This window comes from Oncorhynchus masou, unplaced genomic scaffold, assembly GCF_036934945.1.
Source record: "Oncorhynchus masou masou isolate Uvic2021 unplaced genomic scaffold, UVic_Omas_1.1 unplaced_scaffold_1252, whole genome shotgun sequence".
Taxonomy (NCBI): Eukaryota; Metazoa; Chordata; class Actinopteri; order Salmoniformes; family Salmonidae; genus Oncorhynchus; species Oncorhynchus masou.
This window is the reverse complement of record NW_027002342.1, coordinates 117824-131585: the sequence shown is the minus strand read 5'-3', so window position 1 is coordinate 131585 and position 13762 is coordinate 117824. Positions and strand designations below refer to the sequence as shown.

At 45.6% G+C, this 13762-nt stretch overlaps 1 protein-coding gene across 1 annotated transcript in view; it reads left to right on the top strand.

Moving 5' to 3' along the window:
• The window catches only part of LOC135530091 (butyrophilin subfamily 1 member A1-like), a 145603-nt gene that overhangs the window by 33252 nt on the left and 98589 nt on the right, over positions 1–13762 (top strand). The gene's annotated exons all lie outside the window — the stretch shown is intronic.

The following is a 13762-nucleotide window of genomic DNA, read 5'->3' as shown; positions in this document are numbered from 1 at the left end:
CCTCAGGGGTAGGTCAGGGTTCCATAGCCGCAGGCAGAACAGTTGAAACTGGAGCAGCAGCACGACCAGGTGGACTAGGGACAGCAAGGAGTCATCAGGCCAGGTAGTCCTGAGGCATGGTCCTAGGGCTCAGGGCCTGAGAGAGAGAGAGAGAGAGAGAGAGAGAGAGAGAGAGAGAGAGAGAGAGAGAGAGAGAGAGAGAGAGAGAGAATAAATAAATACTTAAATTCACACTGGACACTGGTTAAGACAGGAGAAATACTCCAGATATTACAGACTGACCCGAGCTCACCGACACAAACTATTGCAGCATAAATACTGGAGGCTGAGCAGGGAGGGGTCGGGAGACATTGTGGCCCTGTCCGACGATACCCCCAGACAGGACCAAACAGGCAGGATATAACCCCACTCACTTTGCCAAAGCACAGCCCCCACACCACTAGAGGGATATTTCCAACCACCAACATACCATCCTGAGACAAGGCCGAGTATAGCCCATGAAGATCTCCCCACGGCACAACCCAAGGGGGGCGCCAACCCGGACAGGAAGATCACGTCAGTGACTCAACCCACACAAGAGAAACACCCCTCCTAGGGATGGCATGGAAGAGCACCAGTAAGCCAGTGATTCAGCCCCTGTAATAGGGTTTGAGGCAGAGAAGGGGAGGAACCGGAGAAAGGGGAACTGGCCAGGCATAGACAGCAAGGGCGGTTGGTTGCTCCAGAGCCTTTCCGTTCACCTTCACATTCCTGGGCCAGACTACACTCAATCATAGGACCTACTGAAGAGATGAGTCTTCAATAAAGACTTAAAGGTTGAGACCGAGTCTGCGCCTCTCACATGGAAAGGCAGACCATTCCATAAAAATGGAGCTCTGTAGGAGAAAGCCCTGCCTCCAGCTGTTTGCTTAGAAATTCCAGGGACAGTAAGGAGGCCTGCGTCTTGTGGCCGTAGCGTACGTGTAGGTATGTACGGCAGGACCAAATCGGAGATAGGTAGGTGCAAGCCCATGTAATGCTTTGTAGGTTAGCAGTAAAACCTTGAAATCAGCCATTGCCTTAACAGGAAGCCAGTGTAGGGAGGCTAGCACTGGAGTAATGTGATACATTTTTTGGGTTCTAGTCAAAATTCTAGCAGCCGTATTTAGCACTAACTGAGGTTGATTTATTGCTTTATCCGGGTAGCCGGAAAGTAGAGCATTGCAGTAGTCTAACATAGAAGTGACAAAAGCATGGATTAATTTTTCTGCATCATTTTTGGACAGAACGTTCCTGATTTTTGCAATGTTACGTAGATGGAAAAAAGCTGTCCTTGAAACGGTCTTGATATGTTTGTCAAAAGAGAGATCAAGGTCCAGAATAACGCAGAGGTCCTTCATAGTTTTATTTGAGGCGACTGTACAACCATTAAAATTAATTGTCAGATTCAACAGAAGATATCTTTGTTTCTTGGGACCTAGAACCTCTGTTTTGTCCAAGTTTAAAAGTAGAACATTTGCCGCCATCCACTTCCTTATTTCTAAAACAAGCTTCCAGGGTAGGCAATTTTGGGGCTTCACCATGTTTAATCGAAATGTACAGCTGTGCATCATCCACATAGTAGTGAAAGTTAGCATTACGTTTCCGAATGACATCACCAAGAGGTAAAACATATAGTGAAAACAATAGTGGTTCGAAAAACAGAGCCTTGAGGATCACCAGTTGATTTGTCAGAGGACAAACCATCCACAGAGACAAACTGATATCTTTCTGACAGATAAGATCTAAACCAGCCCAGAACTTGTCCGTGTAGACCAATTTGGGTTTCAAATCTCTCCAAAAGAATGTGGTGATCGATAGTATCAAAAGCAGCACTAGGGTCTAGGAGCACAAGGACAGATGCAGAGCCTCGGTCTGACGCCATTAAAAGGACATTTACCACCTTCACAAGTGCAGTCTCTGAGCTATGATGGGGTCTAAAAATCAGACTGGAGAGCTTTGTATACATTGTTTGTCTTCAGGAAGGCAGTGAGTTGCTGCGCAACAGCATTTTCTAAAAATGTTCAGAGGAATGGAAGATTCGATATTGTCACGATTTTCTATATGCGAAGGAGAGTCAGACCAAAATGCGGCGTGGCTATTGCGATCCATGTTTAATGAAAACGAAGTGAACACGAATCAAATACAAAAACAATAAACGTAATACGAAAACCTGAAACAGCCTTACACTGGTGCTAAGTAACACACAACAGAAAAAGGACATAAGGACAAACCCAACACCAAACAGGCTACCTAAATATGGTTCCCAATCAGAGACAATGACTAACACCTGCCTCTGATTGAGAACCATATCAGGCCAAACACAGAAACAGACAAACTAGACACACAACATAGAATGCCCACTCAGATCACACCCTGACCAAACAAAACATAGAAACATACAAAGCAAACTATGGTCAGGGTGTGACAGATATAGGCCGATTAGTTTTTAAAATATTTTCTGGGTCTAGGTTGGGCTTTTTCAAGAGAGGCTTTATTACTTTCATTTTTAGTGAGTTACACATCCGGTGGATAGAGAGACATTTATTATGTTCAACATAGGAGGGCCAAGCACAGGAAGCAGCTCTTTCAGTAGTTTAGTTGGAATAGGGTCCAGTATGCAGCTTGAAGGTTTAGAGGCCATGATTATTTTCATCAATGTGTCAAGAGATATAGTATTAAAAAACTTGAGTGTCTCCCTTGATCCTAGGTCCTGGCAGAGTTATGCAGCTGAGCTTTGGAGGAATACTCAGATTTAAAGAGGAGTCCGTAATTTGCTTTCTAATGATCATGATCTTTACCTCAAAGAAGTTCATGAATGTATCACTGCTGAAGTGAAAGCCATCCTCTTTTGTGGAATGCTGCTTTTTAGTTAGCTTTGTGACAGTATCAAAAATAGATTTGGGATTGTTCTTATTTTCCTCAAATAAGTTGGATAAGTAGGAGGATCGAGCAGCAGCGAGGGCTCTTCGATACTGCACGGTACTGTCTTTCCAAGCTAGTCGGAAGTCATCCAGTTTGGTGTAACGCCATTTACATTCCAATTTTCTGGAAGCTTGCTTCAGGGCTTGGGTATTATCTGTATACCAGGGAGCTAGTTTCTTATGACCAATGTTTTTTGTTTTTAGGGGTGTGACTGCACCTAGGGTATTACACAAGGTTCAATTGTGTTCCTCAGTTAGGAGGTTAACTGATTTTTGTCCTCTGACGTGCTTGGGTAGGCGGAGGGAGTCTTGAAGGGCATCTGGGAATCTTTGGGTTGTCCGAGAATTTATAGCACTGCTTTTGATGGTCCTTGGTTGGGGTCTGAGCAGATTATTTGTTGCGATTGCAAACGTAATAAAATGGTGGTCCAATAGTCCAGGATTATGATGAAAAACATTAAGATCCACAACATTTATTACATGGGACAAAACTAGGTCCAGAGTATGACTGTGGCAGTGAGCAGGTCCAGAGACAAGTTGGACAAAACCCACTGAGTCGATGATGGCTCTGAAAACCATTTTGGAGTGGTTCTGTGGACTTTTCCATGTGAATATTAGTCACCAGAAATTATAATATTATCTGCCATGACTACAAGGTCCGATAGGAATTCAGGGAACTCAGTGAGGAACGCTGTATATGGCCCAGGAGGCCTGTAAACAGTAGCTATAAAATGTGATTGAGTAGGCTGCATAGATTTCATGACTATAAGCTCAAAAGACAAAAACGTCTTTATTTTTGTAAATTGAAATGTGCTATCGTAAATGTTAGCAACACCTCCGCATTTGCAAGATACATGGGGGACATGGTCACTAGTGTAACCAGGAGGTGAAGCCTCATTTAACACAGTAAATTCATCAGGCTTAAGCCATGTTTCAGTCAGGCCAATCACATCAAGATTATGATCAGTGATTAGTTAATTAACTGTAAATGCCTTGGAAGTGAGGGATCTAACATTAAGTAGCCCTATTTTGAGATATCACAGTCTCTTTCAATAATGGCAGTAATGGAGGTCTTTATTCCAATGAGATTGCTAAGGCGAACACCGCCATGTTTAGTTTTGCCCAACCTAGATCGAGGCACAGACACGGTCTTGATGGGGATAACTGAGCTGACTACACTGACTGTGCTAGTGGCAGACTCCACTAAGCTGGCAGGCTGGTTAACAGCCTGCTGCCTGGCCTGCACCCTATCTCATTGTGGACCTAAGGGAGTTAGACAGGGCTCTATGTTCATAGATAAAAATGTGAGCACCCCTCTAGCTAGGATGGAGTCTGTCCCTCCTCCTTGGTCCTGTTTGTGGGTATGTCCCAGAAAGAGGGCCAATTATCTACAAATTCTATCTTTTGGGAGGGGCAGAAAACAGTTTTCAACCAGCAATTGAGTTGTGAGACTCTGCAGTAGAGCTCATCACTCCCCCTAACTGGGAGAGGGCCAGAAACAATTACTCAATGCCGACACATCTTTCTATCTGATTTACATGCTGAAATTATGTTGCACTTGGTGACCTCTGACTGTTTCATCCTAACATCGTTGGTGCCGACGTTGATAACAATATCCCTATACTCTACACTTGCCAGGTTTAGCTTTAGCCAGCACCATCTTCAGATTAGCCTTAACGTAAGTAGCCCTACCCCCTGGTAAATCGCTGGATGATTCATTTTATGTCTAATACTGTGGGTATTGGAGTCAATGAACTAGGTAGGCCACATCCAGCTACTATCACATTGTTGTCTATGGGAGAGCCGCCCGCTTAAGTAGACCCAATACTGACAACTTTTTTTCATTGGTAAACGGCAGGAGTCAACTGTCTTCATTTATCCACCATCTTTGGCCATGGCAGTGTGCCTGTTGTGCTGTAGAGATAAAAGCACTTGATCATGTTGGGAAATACAAACTAGTTATTTCATTCTATTTCAGCTTGTATTAATAAGAAATAATGTACTGACTAGTATATCATGGTACCTACATATTTGACAACTGTCTGATACGGTAACTAAACAGTGCTCTCCATTGTGGTGCTATGCGCACTGGTCAAATGCAGTACACTGTATTATGAGGTGTAGTACATTATCATTTGAGAATAACCAACAAAGTTCCACCATACCAGTCTTAGAGCAGTGCTGTATACTGTATCCCCCTTTTAACACTACTGGGCCAAACCAAACTGTACTGGTTGGCTCTGATATTTACCTTCCACATGGTCCTGTCCATCATAATTTCAGCAGCTATGTTAAATACGTAACCAGGCCAGCCCAGTACAGCTCTGTTCAGCCTGTTCTGTCACGACTTCCTCCGAAGTCGGTCCCTCTCCTTGTTCGGGCGGCGTTCGGCGGTCGACATCACCGGTCTTCTCGCCATCACCGATCCACCTTTCATTTTCCATTTGTTTTGTCTTGTCTTCCCACACACCTGGTTCCAATTCCATTCATTACATGTTGTGTAACCCTCTGTTCCCCCCCATGTCCTTGTCCGGAATTGTTTGTTGTAAGTGCTTGTGCACATTATGTCTGGTGTGCGTCGGATTTTGTACCCATTTATTGATTGTTCTGTTTTCCGGTGGGTTTTTATTATTAAACTGCGCTGTTGGAAACACAGTTTTTGCTTTCCTGCGTCTGACTTTCTGCCACCAGTACTCACCCCTTACATGTCTCTGGGTCTATGTGTTGCCTGTGGTTAGTGGTGATGTGAGACTGATGGGACAGGCAGGAGACAGAAACAGGAAACGCCATAGTCCTCCTGGAAAGGGTGGCACACATCCCATTACACACTGCAAAGAGGAAAGGAGAAAACACACCCACTCTGTCCCAACCTCCAAAACAAGAGAATAGGCATATCTATAGTATGTTATCCAAACGGTGATAACTGCAGTAGGATGGATAAAAGATGATAAATGCAGTAGGATGGATAAAAACATTTCTGATCAAGGTGAAAGCAGATTTACTTTTTATATTTTGAGTGGGCTTGGTTTTAACGAAGTGTTGGACCTTTTTCTTCGCAAGCCTGTGGGCTTGTTTCTTGATCAAGCGGGCCCTGGATAGGTTCTCGAGGGAGAGAGGGAGAAATATGATTTCCAATGTCCTTGCTAAGGGTGTTAATTCCTGCGGACCTGGTGTCTGGCAAATCCCCATCTAGTCTTTGTGACTTATCTTTTACCCTTTTCTCAAATGTTTCTCACCTTCGTTCTTCACATAGTGGAACTTCTAGAGAACATTGGTCTACGTTTTGATCATCCTTTAACCCTTTGTTACCCTTGTGCTCTGACACTTTGTGTGGGTTGGGTGCAGGAACGTAGCAAACAGGTCGATTGTAGCGGTAGTTGTTTCAATGGTGACATACTTCACAGTTATTTCGACCGCGGTGGTTATTGGATTTGTGGTTTCGTGGTAGAAGCCATTGTTGTGCATCATCTTTCAACGCTCCAATACCTGATAATGCACCCTCTAACTGGAGTGAGTGCTCCTGGTCAAACTTCAAAACCGAGTGGTCAGGGCTCTTAGCATTGTGAGCTTTTGAAACATAAAAAGCTGTGCTTGCAAGCTCTCTGAGTTGTAAGATAGGCAGGCCAACATGGGCTATAGGGCCCACGTAGGAACTGAAGGTGGGATACATGTTCGACAGAAACATTTGCTTGAATGGAAACAGCTCTTCCATTCTTGTTTCAGTGAGAAGGCCAAAGTAAGCTGAACAAAGCCTATGATAGTAAGCTTGTGGGTGTTCATTACAAGCTTGTTTGACAGTGTTAGCCAGTGAGCTATCGTGTTTGCGATTCGCAGAGCCACTGAATTCTAATTTCAAAGCTGTGGCAAATTTAGCGTAATCGCTGTTGTAGACAAATTAACCTCATCAAGTGTCTATTCGACGTTCGCTTCAACATGTCAACCCTGTCAGAACCTATAGTATCGCAGTATCGTTTGGCTGACCAGGAATGGGGTCAAAGGTAGGGAAACAGTACAGATGAAGATGAAAATGATCAGGCCTATTGTACATTTTCCTATAGAAATTATTGTTGAAAACTCGTCTAGGTTGGAACTGTTGCTGTTATAATACAATAATAATTGTTATTCTTAATCAAAAAGCCTGTGTGTGTTCTGTTATTCATCTGTGTGATGTGATCAATCAGTTTATTCCAGTTCAGAATGAAAATTATTTATTGTATTTTAAAACTTCTTAGGGCTGAAATCCCGTTAACGGGGTCGATATGACAACGGCCAGTGAAAGTGCTGGGCGCGTCATACCGTTTTAAAGATAAAATTCTCATTAATCCAGCCACAGTGTCTGATTTCAAAAAGACAGTGAAAGCACCACAAAATATAATGTTAGGTCACCACCAAGCCACAGAAAACAGCCATTTTTCCAGCTAAAGATAGGAGTCACAAAAAGCACAAATAGAGGCCAAATTATTCACTTACCTTTGATGATCTTCATCAGATGACACTCATAGGACTTCATGTTGCACAATACATGTATGTTTTGTTTGATAAAGTTCATATTTATATCAAGAAGTCTGAGTTTACATTGGTGATTTTACATAGCCACATCAATTTACAGAAATACTCATCATAAATGTTGATGAAAATACAAGTGTTACACATGGAATTATAGCTATACTTCTCCTTAATGCAACCGCTGTGTCAGATTTCAAAAAAGCTTTATGGAAAAAGCAAACCATGCAATAATCTGAGAACGGCTCTCAGAAAACAAATACATTTATCCGCCATGTTGGAGTCAACAGAAATCAGAAATAACATTATAAATATTCACTCCCAGGAATCCTAGTTCCACAATAAATGTTTGATTTGTTCAATAATGTCCATCATTTATGTCCAACTAGCTACTTTTATTATGGCGTTTAGTCCACAAATCCAAACGCACGTGCAGGTCCATCCTCACATCAGATGAGAAGTTCAAACAATTATATTACAGGTCATGGAAACTAAGTATAGAATCAATCTTTAGGATGTTTTTATCATAAATCTTCAATAACGTTTCAACCGGAGAATTCCTATGTCTGTAGAAAAGCAGGCAGGTCGCTCTCATGTGAAATGCGTGTGACTGAGCCCGTGGCTCTCTGCCAGACACTTGACTCATTCCCCTCTTATTCAGCCCCACATCACAGTAGAAGCCTCATTCAAGTTTATAATGACGGTTGACATCTAGTGGAAGCCTTAGGAAGTGCAACTTGACCCATATCCCACTGTGTATTCAATAGGGGCGGAGTTGAACATCAACCAGCCTCAGGGATTTTTTCTCAGGTTTTTGCCTGCCATATTACTTCTGTTATACTCACAGACATCATTCAAACAGTTTTAGAAACTTCAGAGTGTTTTCTATCCAAATATACTAATAATATACATATATTAGCAAGTGAGACTGAGGAGCAGGCTGTTTACACTGGGAACCTCTGGGCACCTTATTCATCCAAGCTACTCAATAATGCCCCCAGCCATAAGAAGTTAACAGCAACAGTTCCAACCTAGACAGGTGTGTTTTTAATGGGGGAAACTAAACATTAATACATATTTATATGGATATTTAATTTCATTGTTATTTGTTTTTGTCTATGTTGCATTTGTTTTAGGCAGTAAGGGCAATGAAATGTACTTGTCACGACTTCCGCCGAAGTCGGGGCCACCCCTTTTCGGGCGGCGGTCGGCATCGCCGGTCTTCTAGCCATCATCGATCCACTTTTCATTTTCCATGTGTTTTGTCTCGTTTTTTCTCACACCTGGTTTCAATTCCCTCAATCACTTGTTGTGTATTTAACCCTCGTTTCCCCCCATGTCTTTGTGTGGTATTGTTTATTGTAAGTGCTTGTGCACGTGTTGATTGGTACGAGACAGGTTTTTGTACCCATGCCTTGTTATTTTCATGCCGTTGGTTTTGCTATTAAACTGCTCAGGCTATTACCAAATTCTGCTCTCCTGCATCTGACTTCCTTGCCACCGGTTACTCACCCCTTACAGTACTGATATTTATGTATAGTTGCATATTTTCCTCATCTTGGGTCCCAGGAGAACACAGAATTTCTCATTTGGGTCCAAAGGCTCTGGCTTAGAGTACTGATTTTGGACATGTGAGTGTTGCACTTGCTCCTTTCGGTCTCAAACGTATCTGTCATTGTTTGCAGATAGAGGTCTTGAGTATGGAGCGAGAGATTCGGTGATGAGATTTCCTCCGCTTGCTTAGAAATCAATATTTCCATCTTCATCACCTGAGTTCTCTCATCATTCATTTGGTCAGCAACTTCAATGAGTTCTGCTGATTTGTCATCCAACTTAGTCATTGTGTTCATTAACTGATCGTCTTTGGTCTGCAGCATTTGGAGGAGAACATTGTTACTTTGAATAATGCATATAGGCTGAATCAAAATAGAAGTGTCATTCTATTTTAGATCCCTCACAGGGGGTACCAATTATGTTGTGTCTCTGACTGATTAAATTATATGACATGCTATTTTATCAAATCGATTACCTAACGTTTAATTGATTATGTGATTGAACTAAACCATGTAACAATTAAACCATTAATAACCTGGGGCACCACGGAAGCATTAATTTATATAGAGCAGTTATCTCCCGAATCCAATGTCACGTTCTGACCATCGTTCGTGTGTTTTCCTTGTTTCAGTGTTGGTCAGAACGTGAGCTGGGTGGGCATTCTATGTTGTGTGTCTGGTTTGTCCATTTCTATGTTAGGCCTGATATGGTTCTCAATCAGAAGCAGGTGTTAGTCATTGTCTCTGATTGGGAACCATATTTAGGTAGCCTGTTCACACGATCAACAATCGATTACTAATCATGTCATGAAAAGCTCCTAGTGGGCTAACCCAATATATTTGTGTAAAAATATTTACATGAAATAAGGGGATTGGGTTTGAATGAAAGAGCGGGAAGATGGAGTGACAAAGGGATTGGGTCTCTATCGGACCTTGAAAAGCTATTCTACGGTAAATACAGAATCTTATGCATTCTAATAACCGCCCATTCTGAGAAGGAAAATGCAAAATATATATTTACTCTGAGCTGCCCTTTGATAGATGGGTCGAAGATGGAAAACTGGTTTGCCCAGCAGAGATCGCCATTGTCATTGTCCTATTTCTGGTCGTAGTGTTGTAGAGTGGGTACGTTAAAGTACCCTGTCGTTCTTAGGAGATTGTCTGTCCTTTCCTAGGCCACATATGTTTACAGCTGCAGCTGATAACTCGAAGTCTGGGATGTATCACTTCTTCAGTAAATAATCGTTCAATGTTCATACTAAGTTGCCATAATCAGCTTATGCTGTATTCTGGCTGGTCTAGTCGAAATACACCATTTCAGCGAGGTGATCCTCACCTCCATGTTGAAATTAGCCCTTATAAACGTACGGACACCAGTCCTCACGTCATTGGGAACTAAGGTTAACTTCCGTCAACAGACTTTTGTACTGGGGAGAGAAGGGCGTGTTTCATCATTCTCAACCAATGTCTGTTCACTTGGGCGTGGCCACTGAGTGAGCATAGTTTACTTATGAAAACATTTCTCTCATTTACAAGTTGAAATTACGTTTCATATATTCACAAATAGTTTCATATTTAATTCCATGTGAATCTGATAACTAGAATGTGTAGACTTTCCAAGATACAATTTATGTCATCCTATCATCAGATATAATGTCCCAGACAACAACTGATCTGACATCATATTCTTTAAGTACCAACGAACACTTTCAACTGGTTGAGAAAGGGAACTATTGTTCCATTCCCCAGCCTTTTGATATTACCATATTTTCTCTGTGGTAACACAGGGCTTTCCAAGAGTCCATTCTGTAGAGTGGAGAGAAAAGGAGGACAGGTATTTATGGGGGGGTCATAAACCTCACCCAACAGGGCAAAGTCATGACAGTAACACACACACTTGCACGCACACACACACACACACACACACACACACACACACAACCAGTATTTCAATGTTTGATATAAAACAGTTAGTCAGTGACACCTACAGGAGTGATGACCTGTGGGACTGAGTTACCAGTAGCACCAGAATAAAAGAATGGATAGAGTTTCTCAGTGAAGGTGTAGCCAGTGAAGGAGTAGATATGAGACAGCAACAGCAACAGCAGGAGAAGCGACAGGTGCAGCAGCAGTAGCAGAAGCAGCAGCAGGAGAAGCAGCAGCAGGAGAAGCAGCAGCAGCAGGAGCAACAGCTGCAGCAGCAGCAGTGGGACAGGCTGCACTATTTGGAAGAATGGACTTGGGAGGAGATCCTTGATGGGAAAGGACACTGGGCAGAGCCAGAGGAATATTGCCGCCCCAAAGCCGAGCTGGAGGCAGCGAAGGCAGAGAGGCGGCATTATGAGGAGCTAGCACGGCAGAGCAGCTGGAAGCCCGAGAGGCACCCCCCAAAAATGTATTGGGGGAGGCACAGGGAGAATGTGGCAGAGTCAGGAGCCAGACCTGAGCCAACTCCTCCTGTTAACAGTAAGGAGCCATGGATTTTATCGGAGCTATCGGCGAAGCTGAGGGCTGAGTCTGAGAGGGTCGAGGAGTTATTGGACAGAATGGAGGAGAGTGAACGGATGGGAGATGAGGAGACACTCAAGGAGGTGTTAATAGAATTGGGGGAGTGTGAAGAGAGAGAGGAGTTGATTTGGCGTAGTATGCAAGGCATTCGCCATCAGGTGTGTGTCCCCAGCCCGGTACCACCAGTGCCGGCACCCCGCACCAGGCTGTCTCTCCGTCCCATCAACACAGGTGCTCCCACCTGTCCGGCGCTACCAGAGTTTCCGCCCCTCAGTCCAGAGGTGCCAGAGCCCCTCAGTCCAGAGGCGCCAGAGCCTCTCTGTCCAGAAGTGCCAGAGCCTTCCTGTCCAGCGCCGCCTGAGCTACCCGTCTGCCCAGTGCCGCCTGAGCTACCCGTCTGCCCAGCGCCGCCAGCGCCGCCAGTCTGCCCAGCGCCGTCAGTGCCGCCATATTGCCCAGCGTCGCCAGTCTACCCAGTGCCACCAGTCTACCCAGTGCCGCCAGTCTGCCCAGCGCCGCCAGTCTGCCCAGTGCCGCCAGTCTGCCCAGCGCCCCAGTCTGCCCAGTGCCGCCAGTCTGCCCAGTGTCGTCAGTCTGCCCAGTGCCGCCAGTCTGCCCAGCGCCGCCGGTGCCGTCAAAATCTGCCAGTGCCGCCAGTCTGCTCAGCGCCGCCAGTCTGCTCAGCGCCGCCAGTGCCCAGCGCCGCCAGTCTGCCAAGCGCCGCCAGTGCCTCCAGTCTTGCCAGCGCTGCCAGATCCGCCATTCAGCAAGGATCTGCCAGAACTGCCAGTCAGCCAGGATCCGCCAGTCTGCCAGGATCCGCCAGAACTGCCGGGATCCGCCAGTCAGCCAGGATCTTCCAGATCTGCCAGTCAGCCATGATCCGCCATTAAGCCAGGATCTGCCAGAACTGCCATTCAGCCAGGATCTGCCGTTCAGCCAGGATCTGCCATTCAGCCAGGATCCGCCATTTAGCCAGGATCCGCCATTCAGCCAGGATCTGCCAGAACTGCCAGTCAGCCAGGATCCGCCATTCAGCCAGGATCTGCCATTCAGCCAGGATCCGCCAGTCAGCCGGGATCCGCCATTCAGCCAGGATCCGCCATTCAGCCAGGATCTGCCATTCAGCCAGGATCTGCCAGAACTGCCAGTCAGCCAGGATCCGCCATTCAGCCAGGATCTGCCATTCAGCCAGGATCCGCCATTCAGCCAGGATCTGCCAGGACTCGCCATTCAGCCAGGACTCGCCATTCAGCCAGGATCTGCCATTCAGCCAGGATCCGCCATTCAGCCAGGATCTGCCAGAACTGCCAGTCAGCCAGGATCCACCAGTCAGCCAGGATCCACCAGTCAGCCAGGATCTTCCAGAACTGCCAGTCAGCCAGGATCCGCCAGTCAGCCAGGATCCGCCATTCAGCCAGGATCTGCCGGAACCGCCAGTCAGCCAGGATCTGCCGGAACTGCCAGTCAGCCAGGGTCTGCCGGAAACGCCAGTCAGCCAGGATCCGCCAGTCAGCTAGGATCTGTCGGAACCGCCAGTCAGCCAGGATCTGCTTGATTCATCAACCTGCCTGAGCTTCCTCTCAGTCCTGAGCTTCCTCTCAGTCCTGAGCTTCTTCTCAGTCCTGACCTTCCTCTCAGTCCTGAGCTTCTTCTCAGTCCTGAGCTTCCTCAGTCCCGAGCTGCCCGTCAGTCCGGTGCTGCCCCTCAGTCCGGTGTGGCCCTTGTGTGGGTTCCTAGGCCAAGGTTAGCGGCGAGGGTCGCCACTGAAGGGAGGGGGACTAAGACAATTATGGAGTGGGGTCCACGTCCAGCGCCAGAGCCGCCACCGCGGACAGATGCCCACCCGGACCCTCCCCTATAGGTTTGGGTTGTGCGTTCGGAGTCCGCGCCTTGGGGGGGGTACTGTCACGTTCTGACCATCGTTCGTGTGTGTTTTCCTTGTTTTAGTGTTGGTCAGGACGTGAGCTGGGTGGGCATTCTATGTTGTGTGTCTGGTTTGTCCATTTCTATGTTAGGCCTGATATGGTTCTCAATCAGAGGCAGGTGTTAGTCATTGTCTCTGATTGGGAACCATATTTAGGTAGCCTGTTTTGTGTTGGGTTTTGTGGGTGATTGTTCCTGTCTTTGTGTTTGTGGCACCAGATAGGACTGTTTTGGTTTTTGCACGTTTCTTCTTTTGTAGATTGTAGTACTTTCATCTTTATTAAAGATGCACAAAACTAACCACGCTGCATTTTGGTCCGCCTCTCTTTC